The sequence below is a fragment of the Hylobates moloch genome, unplaced genomic scaffold (assembly GCF_009828535.3).
Source record: "Hylobates moloch isolate HMO894 unplaced genomic scaffold, HMol_V3 SCAFFOLD_22, whole genome shotgun sequence".
In the NCBI taxonomy this organism is placed as follows: domain Eukaryota; kingdom Metazoa; phylum Chordata; class Mammalia; order Primates; family Hylobatidae; genus Hylobates; species Hylobates moloch.
Window position 1 is genome coordinate 23,881,845 of NW_026652297.1, and position 15,612 is coordinate 23,897,456.

The following is a 15,612-nucleotide window of genomic DNA, read 5'->3' on the forward strand; positions in this document are numbered from 1 at the left end:
ATGTGTCAGGCACTCTTGGAAAGGCTTAATAAAATAAAAAGAATACTTATCAAACTTTTTTTTCTAATACACAGTAGCAATCTGTTTCCAAGTCTACCCATTCATTAATGTAATCTTTGGCACTGCCCTCTGACAGCGTGGTGCTAAAAGAGTATATTCACAGGTGCACCTGTGGGGTTAGGAAGGTTTCCTTGTTCTCATTCTGGCCCCCTCACACTCTTAGCGTTGCAGGGTTTTTTGTTTTTGTTTGTTTGTTATTTCTCATTGTCTCACTGGTCTGTGACAAGGCTGGATGAAAAGACCTTTGAATTCTTCTCTAGCTCTAAGCTTCCACAGTTCCAAAATTTGTTACCTTCACTTTTAAATAGACAAAGGATACGTATAAGCTATGACAGAATGAAACTGGTAAAGAACTAAAATGATCCAGCTTTAATGTCCTATGTATGGAATTTTATATTGAAACTTGTAACGATGAATGAAATCCTTAGTCATTTTAAAGAACAGAAGTGCCATTTATTTTTGTACGATTTTTTAGGTTTTTTTTTTTTTTTGGTGGCCCAAATACAGGTTGAATATATTGCCTACTATTAAATAAAATACCTATTTTCAGGAATTCATGTGATAAATACTTTCCTGAGTTCTAAGAAAAGTTTATCTCTGCCAGCAAAATATGTGTATTTTTCATGCTAACTATAAGTGCCGTGCCCTAGTTGAGGGTTAGCCTGGGAGAACTTCTGATGCAGAAAGGAGAGGATAGAAACAATGCCAAGACATCACAGAGTGGAGGTAAAAGAAACAAATCCTCTTCCACTTACCCACTCCCCCACCCCATCTCCTGCTTCAGCAAGAACAAAGGAGATGTATGATGAATGATACCCATAAAGACACCCTGGTGTCTGGAGACCCAACATGGGAACCCCAGACTAATACCATGATTTATGCCACTAATGAGGAATCTGAAAGAGGACATAGTAACTCCACAAGGCCCTTTCTCCCAACATTTGCTGGTGGTGAAGACGTACATAATTTATCTTCAAACTCAGTTATCACTGGCCGAGAGCCAGGGTGAAACTGAACCGGCAGGTGACTCTTTTCATTATGGTCAATGAGGTGGAACTCTAGCAGTAATACAACATGTTTCCCTTTTCCACTTTACTGCTAGGGCACTCAAGGCCCTAATCCTGTAAGCAGGTCACCTTAGGTGCCCAGTAGTACTTATACCTTTAATCTGAATCATCCTATTTTATTTATGATCATTTTGTAATTGTTACTAATTACCTCTTAATGAGTCTGCTGCATTAATTGATGTTCTAAAAATATATAGAAAGGAATCAAAGTTAACACATATGTGCTTAATGAATCTAATATCATTATTTCAATTTGGCCAAATTATCTTGGTAATGAAGTGATGAGAAGGGTATATGAGACACATATTCACTTACCCTGGGATTATCTTAGAGGAGAGCTATCTTCCTATAGTTAATACAAGGTCACACAGCATATGGAGGATCATGATACAGGCTCAGAGCTGTTATTGCAAACATTTCCTGAGATTGTTTTCAGCAGCTTGCTGGAGTAATGAAAAGATCCTGGGCTTAGGAGTTGGTCTGACACAGGTTTCATGGCCTAACTTCACTATTGACCAGCATGTGATCTTGGTCAGTTCATTTAATTTTATTGAGCCTTGGTCTTCTCAGTGGTAAAAATGAGACTAATACTTCACTTCTCACAAACTCATGAAGAGAATTAAGCATAATAACTGTGTACAACTATGTAGCATGGTGGCAGTCTTCAAACACTCAGTAAGAGAGCCTTCTTCTCATACTTATTTTCTGCATCTTCCAAATGCAAAAATGAGCATTTGGGGTTATGGGATACATACTAAAACCTATAGGCTATCCCCTTGTTGCTCTCTCTGTTGTTTTAACAGCAGAGCTTGCGTTTGTTTATTCTGCACATGTAAACATTACATTAAAGAAATTCATCAGCTACCAGCCCTTTTGTACCTCACAATATTTAAAATTCCTAACTCTTTGAAATGACATAAAGATATCTCTTGACAGCTGTTGCCTTTGACTCACTCACATAATGTTGCAGACTCTTACTTATCAATCAGTTTAGACGACAAATGGGAAAGGCCCTCTGTTCTTCTTCTCTAAGTCTACATGGATAAATGTGGTAAACTAGCACAAATTTCTTTCAGGGCTTAGACTCAGCCTGAATATCTGTAATTACCAGGCAATATTTCAACATCTTGATATTTAAATTTATACAAATCCCACATGCACCCACCACCTTCTTTAAAATGAATTTGGAATTATTGTTTAAGTGTAGAAACAATGTTTTAAAAAGCCCATACACAGGACTTTATGGGGCACACTGTTCTTTGGGCTGCTGTGGTTAATCTAGGCCAGTATACTGCTCCGAGTAGTTGGCAAATTCCACGGTTGCTTCCTTTTTTTTTCCTTCCATGAAGTTTAAAATAAACAATTAACCTATTTCCAACACAGTGTTTGGTATTGATTTAATTTAGCATGTGTTATTCATCTGCATGCCTCACAACGGTTGCTTAATTGTCTAAATCTTCCCGTGTAGAGTGCTGCCTATGGAATCTCTTTCCACAGAACACTCTTAGCAGAGTGTGGCTTACTATTTCCATAACATCTGTCTTTTCTACTAAAGAGCAGATTAACAATTATGCTTCTTTTAAAGGTGTGTGTGTGTGTGTGTGTGTGTGTGTGTGTGTGTGTGTGTGTATGTGTAGGGAGGGTTGGGCAAGATAATTTGCTTCTTGTATAATTTTCTTTCTGGCACAATAGTTTGCAGCCTTATCACCAGGTCAGGGATTTTGCCTATACCCACAATGCAGCTGGCAGGATTGCCCTTTTCTTTTGCCTTATTATGCCACAGAATGCCACATTATTTCCATTAAATATGATTGTCTTCAAATGAGACAACATATGCAACCCCTCCTCCTGCTCCCACTCCCCATGTCTCTCTGTCTCACACACACACACATACCCACATACACATACACACAAATGCATGCACACATGCACACAAAGCATCTTTCAATTGTGTTAAGCAGTAAAGCAGAAGGATTTTTTAAATTAGTGTTTTGTTTTGGCAATGGTTGCTGATGTGTTCATGTAATACAGTTTTAATCAAATCCCCAAAGCTGAAGACCTTTCAGCATATCTTAGGCTGCACTGTGCAGGGCTTATTCCACTTGAAGTGGCCACCAGGGAGGTACAATTAGCTGTTCCCATGGAGAAGTTTGTTATAGTAATAAATAATAAGTAGCATAGGTAGCGATGGAATCAATTAAAGATATTTTTGACCGTCTAATGGTTTATGGGAATGCTAAATAATTGACAACAAATTTTTGACTGTTTTCTATCTGCATGTCTCCTTGTAACTAAACATTGACCATGCACATAGGACAGTGTCTGAGGTCCCTACTTTTTCTTTTGTAAAGCCATATTGTTAAGGGTATTCTATGAAAAACAGTTATAGCCCTTACATAACCAAGCTGATTTTGAGAGGGTTAAAACTCTGCTGTAAATATTTGCTGCAGGCAGAAATCTAACATATGAAGCAGGAGAACAAATTGTGTTATCAGTTTCAAAAACAATCTGTTTCTCCATTCATTTACTTATTTTTTTTAACCAGTGTAAAGCAGAACAATAGGAGTTGGGTAGCTAAGAGGGCTTTGTGTTTTGTCTCTGGGTTCCTACTGCTGTGAAGTTAAAATGGAAATTTGGCAAGTGGGACATTAGTAAAGTGCTCTAAATGCTTTTGGCATCTTGACAGGCAAAAAAAAAAAAAAAAATCAAAGTGGTCAAGCTACCTTGGTTCAACATTGGTGAGTGTATGTTCGTGAATTCCTTTATAAATAAAATCTCAGAAGAAAATAAAATGGATGGGTTTATTGTGTGTATTTGAGGATGAATTGATATGCCACACATCAACTAAAGCAGGTCAGTGATCCATGTTGCAAGATTTACGTGAAAAGACACAATTGTTCTTTCGAAGTTATTGGATAAGTGACATATGGTCTCAATGCCAATGTGAGTATCAATGGGAATTAGTCCGACTAAAATTTGGGCTAAATAAAGCTTAAATCACAGTTATCATCATTTGATTATAAAAAGTAGTTCCAGTTGATTCTCTACTTTACAAATGTTTTTCTCTAATCATAAAAGCCCACTCTGTGGATTTATCTGCAGAATGACCCCACTCTATCCTTAGGGTTTCTATGAAGTCAATATGAGCAATGCAGTATACAAGAGCAACAGAAACTGCTTCTGTAGGCTGCTGGAATGTGAAATTTGTAAGTGCATGTTCATGATACCTCTGGTCAAATATATTTAATATAATAGTATCTTGTACTTTAGTAGGGGTTGGTAAACTACAGGACCACGGGCCAAATATGGCCTACTGCCTGTTTTTGTAAATAAAGTTTTATTGAAACATAATGATGTTCATTCATTTATGTATTGTCCATGAATGCTTTATGGGATGATGGCAGAGTTGAGTAGTTGCAACAGAGACTGTATGCATGACATATAAAGTTGAAAATACTATCTGGCCCCTTAAAGAACTAAGCTTGCCAATTCTAGACTTACAGAATTCCTTAATCTGATCATTTAAAATTTACTTGTTATCTTCATCACATTCCTCTGAGAGGAAGTTTTTCGTTTCATTCCTCCCAGCCCTGTTTTTCTGTACTGAAGACTGTAATGCAAGGAATTTGAGAATGATCAGAGGATCAAATAGAATACTAAAATGATTTATACTTCTTTCCTTACCACAGCCATTGACCAAGAGCGTCAGCAGTTATTGACAGAGTGACATGGCCAAAAGAGAGATACCTCCTGTTGGAAAGATTTTGGCCAATTGCCTCAAATCACTAGGGGTATCACAGGTGACAGTATCCATTGGAAATTTATCAAAATGGTAAGGAACTCCAAAGCACAAAGTGAAAATCAAACTAAGAGCAAAACTAAATAATAAAAAACAGGTTGGCTCTAGAATTCAGATCGAGTGAGAAAATGTGCAGGAACAAAGCAAAAGGCTCTGAAGGAATTGCTTGAATGTGAGGAGGTGGCTGGGGTTTCTTTTCATTGGATGATGTCTCCTTAATAATTATCCTGCAGAGGGTGGACAATTTCTTCATTTTCACGGTAGCTATCTTCTGTAGGAATATGTGGGCTAGTTTTTTTTCTCGTCTATCACATTCTGGATGAGCTGCAGAGAGCTAGTAAAAAGAGATGAGAACATGAGACATAGAAGGGTGGTCTTCACTCAGAGCCAGGAAATCTCTCCACTTCCACTTACATGGTATGAACAAATGGAAACTACCCATATTTCCATCAAGTATCTGAGTCTAGCATCTAGAATAATATACGTTTTAGAATTGTCTCACTTGTCACTTTTACATCTTTTTTAACTAGGGAGAAATTAGTAAATGTGACCTGAGATTAGGATGTCTCCACTGAAAAACAAAAACAATTTTATTGGTACTGTTTTTATTGTTGAGTTACTTGGTAAATAGAGAAAGAAAGAATCAAATGAAAAGAACAGATTGAGTGGCTCAATTCTTACCTTCTTTAGGTGCAAAAAACTGAAGGTACCTGTTCACCATGCTCCAGCCACTCTGGACTTGTTTTAGTCCTTCAAGGTTACCCTGTCCTTTTTCTCCCTGCCCCAGGGTTCTCAACCCTTTTGGTCCAAATTACTTTACTTTTTCTTGTTATTTCTTAGCCTCAGTTTCCTCTGTTCTTTCTCCTCTTTTCTTCATTCCCCTTATTTTTATTGTTTTGTCCCTTTTTCTACTAGCAAACCTGAGACCTATGCAAAGCATACATAAGCATTCTTTATCTTGACTATGACCTCAGAAGTCGCTGACCTCTGCTTTGTTTACTGGAAATAGTATGTCTACTTATTCTACTTCTTCCTAGTTAAGTCTATGCTTTTTCAACTACCTGAAATGCTTGCAAACTGGTAATTAGGTTTTCTGTAAACATTTAAGAGTTTTATTTTCTTTTTAGAAAGGGCTGTTAAGTACGATTTCGTTGGGGATTTTGACACATCCAATCTTTATTTTTTCAAATGACTTATTAGAAAGCAACAACCCACATATGTTTTATGTAACACAAGTAAGAATTCAGTTATCCAAAGTCATCATCTCTACTCAATGTTCTATAAAATTAGTAGAAGATTAGATAAAATTGTTAATCAAAGAAATCAAAATGAGAAAAGCAAAATAGGTGTTCGTTCACAGTTGTTTTGTTTTTGTTGTTATCTAAAGAACCCACAGATCTGCTTGTCAAGAAATTCTTTTGAGGCCTTTCTATGAACCAATTAATCTTTAAAACTAAAGCTTGAAGAAAGAAAAACTATTGTTGGGTGTCAAGATAAATTTGAAGTTGAAATGATCTTTGAATATGCCGTTTAATATTTGAGAAATGTGCTACCTAGTAGTTCATATCTACAACTCTTCTGCTAATAGGCGAAGATGACCTTTCTGAAGGAATGGGATCATAGATCTTTTTATTTCACCTTTATTTCCATAGTCTCCTTTATGACACACTTGTCAGCAGGTGTGTCAAGTGTAGAGCCTGAATAAGCATCAAAGTTTGAACAAGCATTTGTACAAAGAGAGCCCTGTCCTCATGATTCACTCTGTTGTCTATCCCCACACGATGGTCCATGATTCTCCACTACCCTTTTCCTATACCTGCCCCTTCAATTTTATCTCATAAACCCCCCTTTCACACTATCTTCCAGCAACACAAAGGAGAATTACCCAAATCCATTATTCATCTTATGCCTTTTCACATCTCTTTCCATTTTTACTGAAATCCTTCCTTTCTCTCTTATTTATTCTTTAAAGCCATGCTTAGGTATTAGCCTTTTTTATAAGCCTACCTCAATGCCCTACTTCAGGTGAAGTTAATTTCACCTTATCTAAGCTACTTGAACATTTCTTCCACATTTCTTGTGTTGCATGGGTCACACTGTTCAGCAACTGTGTGTTAAATGTTTGTCTATCCAAAGTTCAAGTGCTGGGACCTATCTTTATCCCTACTACCTAACTTTGGGGCTGGCATATAGAAGGGATCCCAGATATCTGTAGAACTGAACTGATGAAAAGATAAAAGCAAAATTCTATGATTCCTGGGAGATAAAACACAAAGCTTAGACCTTCTAACCAGTGTGAATTAACCTATCATAGACATTTTAAAATTTCAAAATAGTTTGCTGTTAGGTCTCTAAGAATTATTTTTGTAACACCTATAAAGTTGACTGTTGGGCTAAGATTATTGGAGATAGTGATTAGGAGATAGGGTGAAGTTTAATTCTTTACATGACTGAACTTCAATCAGATTCACCAAGAAATTTTAGGCCACATTTATTTATTTCAAAAAAAAGATAAAATCTAGTATCTGCAAAACCACCAAATACGCACAAGTCTCTCCTTTTAATGAGTCACTTGAATGCAAAATCAACTGTAATTCAAGAAACCAAAAACAATGAAAGAAGTGAGCTTTGTCAGACTGGACCAACTTGTTCTACCTGTTACAGACAAAGAAAGGTCTGATGAGGTCCAGGAAACGGAATTAGTTAGAGCTTAGATTGCAAAGGAGTATTCTGTGTCTCCCCCTACTGGTTGGTGGAATAACTAAATGGAACAACCCCCCAGGAATCTGAATGGCCATGATTTCCTGATAGCTTTGTACCATCTGATTACCTGCCTCTGTGAACTTTCAATAAGGAAGGTTAATCAGGAGTCCACTTCAGGATATTTTCTGTCATCCCCAGTTTTCTAACTCCGGTTAATTAGCATTCTGCACTTCTTAACAATTCTAACTTCACATCCCATTGAAATAAACCTAATAATAATTTGAAAAGCTTATTATTGTGCATATTCATGAAAAGAGTTGAGACAAGCCAAGGACCTACAAAAGAAGATATTGTATGATAGATAATTTACAAATCAGAAAATGTCCTCATTCTGTGGTAACAGTTAAATCATCCCCAAGGTTTGTCATTATCAGCTACAAAGTGTAAGCTATACAACAAATAATAAGAAAAAACGAGAAGAGCAAATTAAAAATGGGTAGAAGTGAAGATTCTCATATCTAAGATCAGATATGAGGACCAACAGTGAAGCACCAAAAAGTCAATGCAGTACTGAGCAAAGAAAAACAACACTAGAAAAGAGAAAAGAAAATAAACCACGATGAGGAGAGTGGTTTCTGAAAAGTACAAAGGGCACAAAGGAGCATACATTGCAAAAGTCTTTGTAGGTCTGGCTACTTAGAAAGACATAAAAGCTAATGGTTAAAATGTATTCTTTTTTTTTTGTTTACTATGTTAGGGAACAATGTAATACCTTATATGGAGAGTTAGATTAGAAATAATATAGAATTCTAAATTTATTCATAAATATTTATTGAGTGCCATATTATTTTGGATATGTTAATTCATTAAACAATTCTAAAAATATCAGTAGCTTGAGGTGAGAATTTGTTTCTCACTTGTGCCTCAGTTCACTGCCGATCATTCTGGGACCATGCTCCTTCTACCATAAGGTGCTACCATCTTTAACAAATGGCCTTCAAGTTTGCTGAGCAGAAAGAGAAAGAGCATCATTCACGAAAGGTTTTTATGCACCAAAGCTGGAGGTAGCTTATTTATGATTTTTTTACACACATTCCATTGACCAGAAATCAGACACAACTCCACTCTAAATGCCAGAGGGTTCTGGAAAATGTTGATTTCCTACTTGCTCAAGAAAAGGAACATGAATATTGATTAGCAAAAACATTTTCTGTGTGAGGGTCTGGAGATTCATCAGTGGTTGGCAGGTGGAGGGAACAGACAAAAAAAAATTCCATCTTTAAGGTCAGAAGATAGACAACAAATGAAATGGAGAAGTTAAATGCACAGTATATTAAATGGCGATGTGTGAAAACTAAAGCACCCAGGTAAGGAAGATAGACAGCATGGCAGGAGTCAGTTCCTACTATGTTACTGCCTTGGGAAGGAGACAAGGGAGCTAGTCGATATGTAGGGGAAGGAAATTTCAAACAGATGATACTGTAAGTCCAAGATCCCTGACTCAGGGGGATGGCTGGCATATTAGAGAAACAGCAAAAAGCCCAATGTGTCTGGAGTGGGATGAGCTGCTGCTGCTGGGGGCATTAGTAGAAGATGAGAACAGTGAGATAATAGGGAAGGCAGATTTTATGCTGTTCGTAGACCATTGTGAGAACTTTCAGCTTTTTTTAAAGTGAGGCTAGAAGCATTGGAGGGTTTTGAGAAGAGGACTGACATGCACAGATTTAATTTCTGTGGTATCACCCTGGTTGCTGAATTGAGAATAGAATGTAAGGGACAAGTGTGGACATAGGCAGACTAATTAGGAGACCATTACAATCATTACAGTGAAAGACAACTGAATCAGACTGGTAGCAGTAGAACTGATAAAAAGTGATTGGATTGTAGATATATTCTGAAAGTGGGGTCAACAAGATTTGTTGATTGAGTGTATGTATGGTGCAGAGAAGAAGAATCAAGTATAACTCTAAAACATTGTGCTTTAGCAAACAGATGCATAGCAGAGTGTGAGATGGGCAGATTTTTTAAGAGAAAATAATTATCTGACCAGGAAGTAAGTTTTTGACACGTTAAAGTTGAAAAGGTTATTAGTTATTCCAGTAGAAATGCTGAGATGACCCTGAAAATAGTGTCTCTGGATTTCAGTGGAGAGGTCTGGCTGGAGAGAGAAATTTGTTAGTTATCAGATTCTAGTCAGATGAGATCATGAAGACAATGAGAGAAGAGCTCTGCAGAGCTGAACTTTGAGGCACTGAACATTCCAAGGTTGGGTACATGAGGAGGACCCACCAAAGGACAGGAAAACTTTGTGGCTAGTGAGGTAGAACGAAAATCAGTTGGAAGCTAAGGGAAGAAAATGCTTCAAGAAGAATAGAGAGATCAAATGTAACAAACGTTGCTGATAGATCAAGCGAGAGATAAGAAATGAGATGAGACCATTGGATTTAGAACATGGAGGTCATTTATATTCTTGACAAGAGCTTTGTTTCTATGAGGTGGTGAGAATGAACTTGGCTAGAGTGTGTTCCAAGAGAATGTGAGAAGATGAACTGGGGATTATGAGTGTAGATAATGTTTGCTTTGCTGTAAAAGGAAGGGGAGAAATGAGGTACTGGCAGGAGTAGAAAGTGGGTTTGAAGAAGGTTTGTATCTATTTATCTAAAGACGGGGGACATAAGACACAGTAAAATTTAAACTTCATATATATATATAATATATATATAATATATGTATATGATAGATTCTGTAGACAGGAGTTGTTATAGTAGAAAGATGATAAATTTCTAGAACAATTTTCTTGAGTTGACAAAGGCAAACGGGATTAAGTGCAGAAAGAAAGGGAGGCTTTTCCTGGCCAAGGGGACATCACATCAGTAACAGGGAAGAAGGCAGTGACTTGACCTAGATAGAGGTAGGTGGTGGGGATGGGAGTGGGAGTGGGAACTTGTGGAACTTCTCATCTGATTGCCTCTGTTTTCTTGACAAAATGGAAGGGAGAACAAAGGAGGAACTGTTAGATATTTGAAGAGAGCAAAGGTACAAAATGGTGACCTAGGAAAGCAGGAGGGTGACTGGGCTGGGGAAATGTAGTGTGATTGTCTGTCCACATGAAGGGCTCTCTTGTGGAGAGTGAACAGGAATTGAAAGTGAGGCGAGTCAGCAGTCTTGTGTTTATTTCCAGCTTCATTAGTTTCACAGGTGCAGGTGAGGAACAGAGGAGAGTTGGATTTGACTAGAGTTGCATTTTTCAAGTGAGTAGGCCAACGAGAGAACAGAGAAGATGAGAGCATTTGCAAAGATATGATGCAAAAGATAGGCTTCAAAACTTCAGCAGGATAAATAGTGGAGTGAGGATGTAGGGTTAAGAGGCAGTTTCAAACATGGGGTCAATGCAGCGTAGATGCCAGTACTGAGTCGGGGTACTAGGGGGTATCAGCAGGGAAGATTGAAAGTAGTGAACAGAGAGAGGTGAATTTAGAAGATATTATAATTTTTGGTAACAACAAAGTCTAAGGCCTGACTACAAGAAGAGATGACTGAAATAGTGTGGAGAAGAGTTCAAGAAAGTTAGAAAGCAAGAACTTTAAATTATCATCTTCATGGACATTGAAATCACTAAGAATTATAATAGGGATCGTTTTGTGGAAAATGACACTGTGTCAGGAACTAACATCTTCAAAGAACCAAGAAGGGATGGACCTGAGCCCATAGATGCATAGGGAAAGAAGAGATGATCAATAACATAATCTGCTGACAGTGGATTCAGGGCTGGATAGTGTTGGGAAGTGAGAGGCAACAAGGATTAAAGAGGATGCCTGCTTCATAGCCAGCCTGGTGGTAATGCAGAGGGTGGGAAAGAAATGCGCTCAGGGGGAACCGTGTTCTTAGGAGACAGCCTGGTTTCAATTTGAAAAACAATTGAAGGTTTTTCAAAATAGGTGAGATCGGTGAGAAGAGGTTGAAGATGTTGGAGATTTTGATGATGTCCAACAGTGAGTTTCAAAGGGCCCTGTGAAAAGGATTCAGGTGATCAAGAGAAGTCGGAATTGCGTTCTCACAGAGTTGTATGCAGATTAGAGTAGGGGACATAGGACACAGTGTGAAATTTAAACTTCAGATAAGCAGTGGGTACTTCTTTGCATTTGCACCCAAGCCTGGGTCACCACCACCCCTCCCTCACCCCATCCCTTTATATCCACTTGTCTTTTCTTCATCTCTATAGTTTTGTCATTTTTGAGAATGTTATATGGATGGAATCATACAATATGTAACCATCTGTGATTAACATTCTTCACTAAACAGAATGTCTTGAAGTCCATCCCAGTTGTTGCATGGATTCATCATCCATTCCTTTTCATTGCTGAAGTATATTCCATTGTATAAAAAGCCAGAGTTTTCCCAACCATTTGCTCATCTAAGGACATATGTGTTGTTTTCAGTGTTTTGCTGTTACTAATAAAAGCAACCATAAACACTTCATGTACAGGATTGCTACTGTCTTTGTAGCAATATTTTTGTTTTAAGCTTCTTTGAAATCATAGGTTTTGTGTTTTTGTTGTGTTCTTTTGTCTAACTCAAAATAAATAAATCCTAATTGTAAATGTAAAACAAAAGTCCATCCATGGAAATAACATTGGGACATGGCCTGTAGAATGAAACGAACACAGAGAACAGTATGGATGACTCTTGCAAACAGTGCTGAGTGGTGGAAGCCAGTTACAAGCTTGATTCTATTTATATAAAACACATACAGCAAAATTAATTGATGCCATCAGAAATCTAGATACTGGTTATCCTTGAGAAGATGTCGTGACTGGCTTCTCAGGTTCTGGTAATGTTCTATTACTTGATCTGGTTGACAGATTCACTGGTCTGTTAAGTTGGCGAAAATGCGTAGAGCTGTGTATGTATGAGAGGTGCACTTTTCTGAATATATACATATACACGTTTAAGGTTTAAAAAAATGAACTTTATCATATGTTTCGAGGGCTTCTCTAATGTGTTTTTTTTTTTGTAGGCTGGGATTCACAGTTCCAATTAAATTTCAATCATCAATAACATTGTATTTTGTAATACTCTCAGAGAAAAGGGGAGACAAGTGTTTCAAGCTTGGTGGCTTGAACAAACTCTCACTAATTTACTTATAGTGGTAGCATTGATTTCATCTGTACTCCTTTTTTTTTTCTTTACTGTAATCGATCTCACTGTCAAAATCCAACCTGAGAACAATGGAATGGGTAAGTAGAATATTTATTTATTAAAAAGGCAACATCTCAGAAATAAAATTACAATTTAGTTGGGATAAATTGTCTTATAACTTCATTTTTTTACATTAAAGCTATAATTGAGGGGTATTATATGCTGTTTATCACTGCAATGAAAATGTAGTCAGAATGAACTTCTCGAGGCTGTTAAACTGCCTCTTATTAGCATTGAAACTATACTCACAGCCCATTATCTTGGGCTATATTTTTTGGTATAAGGGAATTGCTATCAAAGTGTACTTAATCTGAAAGGAATTGGATTATAATTGGAGTCTTTGCGAAAGGGGAGTTAAAATTATTTGGTATTGTCTTAAGGTAACAATATACTGTTGGAATATTAAAACAGTATAGCAGTGGCACTGGAAAGGCACACTGATTATCATCATTTGATGTCAAATGATTCTCTGCATTTTTACTCCTAATCAATCTGGGTACCAAAGGATAGAAAATGTTTATAAATTTGTCTCAAAAAAAAAAAAAAGAAAATGTTTATAAATTCATTTGATAGTCCTGGTTTTTCAAAGAGGGTTGTCGAGTTTTTATCATGTTCTATTATCCATCCACAGTTATCACTTGGCATTTCTTCACAAGGAGTGTTAGAATCTAAAAGTAATAATTTCTGTATTTGAAACATAGTAGGTATTTCCTAAATGTCAATTAAATTAAATCACATTGCCAACAGGCCTGAGAAAAGGAGAACAGAATATTTCTTCCAGTGGATTATTTCAAAGGCAGCAAAATAACAAATGTGGGATGATTATTATAATTTTTATACTATGATATACCAGTCTAATTGCTGCCAGGCATGCTTGTCATAAAGAAAAATTTTAAAAATTAAACACTGTCATACAATCTAGGACAGAGGTTGGCAACTTTCTCTGTAAGAAGCCAAATAATAAATATTTTTATCTTTGCAGACCATACAGTCTTTGTCACAACTCTGCCATTGTAGCGTGAAAGCATCCATAGACGGTACACAAATGCATGGATGTAGTTGTACTCCAGTATAACTGCAAAAAGCAGACAGCTGGCTGGATTTAGCCTATGGGCCATAGTTTACACAACTCAATCCAGGTGATTGCCTGGTAACTCTGTGATTGTAAACAGGAATGAAAACCCATGCCCTGAAATCTCATGGCTATATTTGGTTGTAAGTTCACCATCCGGAGTCAAAATATGACATTAATTGTTATAGTGACAATTATCAGACTATAGTATTAAAATACAAGGTAATTATAATATAATAATTTGATTATACAAATAACACTGTTGTCATCAAAAATAAATGGCATTTTATTCTTTTATCTTTGGAGACATTGAAATACATCATCTCCTACTCCTAAGTAGAAACATATAAAGCAAGTCAGTATAATTTCTAAACAAAGAAAGAATTCAAAAGTCCATTTTTTAACTTGTACCTTCTCCTTCCTTCATATAACATGCAACCCTTCTGTGTGTGTGTGTGAAGCACTGATTGAAATGTATGACTCCAACTGTGAGTGTTCCTCGACTCTCCATTGCTTTCCCAGCATCTTTAAATAAAACAGTCTGAGAGTGGGTTGGCCCCTCTCCTGATTTATGAGCAATTTGTTGCGCTACTGAAACAGCAGTCATGACAGAATCCTGCATATGCTTTAAAGCATTGAAAGATACAGAAATTACTAGGAAGGACTTCTTCCATCAGGAAGAGACACCTGTGGTCTCTTTGCTGACCCCTGGGCTAGAGTTTAAAATTTACTCAGAAATAAGCCATGAGGGGGTGGGCTCGGTGGCTCATTCCTGTAATCCCAGTGTTTTGGGAGACCAAAGCAGGAGGACTGCTTGAGGCCAGGAGTTTGAGATGATCCTGGACAACATAGTGATTTCCTGTCTCTACCAAAAAAAAAAAAAAAAAAAAAAAAAGTCCCAGAAATTTGCTTGTGTCACCAGTTTGAGAAGGGTGCAAGTCACCTTGTGGTCAATAACTTGACCTAAGTGCCAGTTTCCTCATTTGCAGAACTGAGATAATATCCACGGCCCTCCCACCACTACTTTTCAGGGCTGACATGAGCATTAAATGAGATGGAATACATAAAGGTGCTTGGTATACTCAACCAACAGCCATTTTATTACCCATGTGCTCTCTCAGTTGTTACTGCTTCTTTTGTTTATGACTAGTACTGGGTGAATTGCAGGCACTGACAAACAATCACTGACTTATTTTCCTACCTCCCAATTTGTATTCCTGTTAGAAATCTGACAGACTGACACCAGAATGCCAAACCTGAACTGAAGTGCAGTGACATCTTCATATCCTTTAGCTGCACAAACAATCTAGGGCAGCAGTTGCAGTGCATTTCCCAATACTTATATTTCAAGTATTTTTTCTGACATTTAACACCATTAGAACATACAGCAGAATCCAAGGACAGTTTCTTTGAGGTAAAAATGTGAGCGTTTTTTCATATCTCACTGTGTTGAATAACCTTTAGATGCAAAGTTAGCACAGCAAACATTGACACGATGCAGGCAGCTCAGTGCAGAGTGCCTAAAAATAAATATAAGAAGTTCATATGCTACCAAAAAAAAGAGTTAAGAATTTAAATGGAAAAACAGCTTTGAGTCTTATGATTCACGAGATCTCACTATTGTCTTTGATTCCATAGATACAATTGATTGGAAGACAATAAATATAGTTTTGCCTATTAAATATACATAGCTTAGATAAACCTATCATTTT

The 15,612-nt window shown here is 37.1% G+C and overlaps 1 long non-coding RNA gene across 1 annotated transcript; it reads left to right on the plus strand.

Moving 5' to 3' along the window:
• Positions 1-9,918: 9,918 nt before the first annotated feature.
• On the plus strand, positions 9,919-14,056 carry LOC131382318 (uncharacterized). Its single transcript, XR_009211704.1, has 3 exons — positions 9,919-10,086; positions 12,647-12,866; positions 13,811-14,056. It is a non-coding gene; the product is annotated as an uncharacterized LOC131382318 (long non-coding RNA).
• Positions 14,057-15,612: the final 1,556 nt, after the last annotated feature.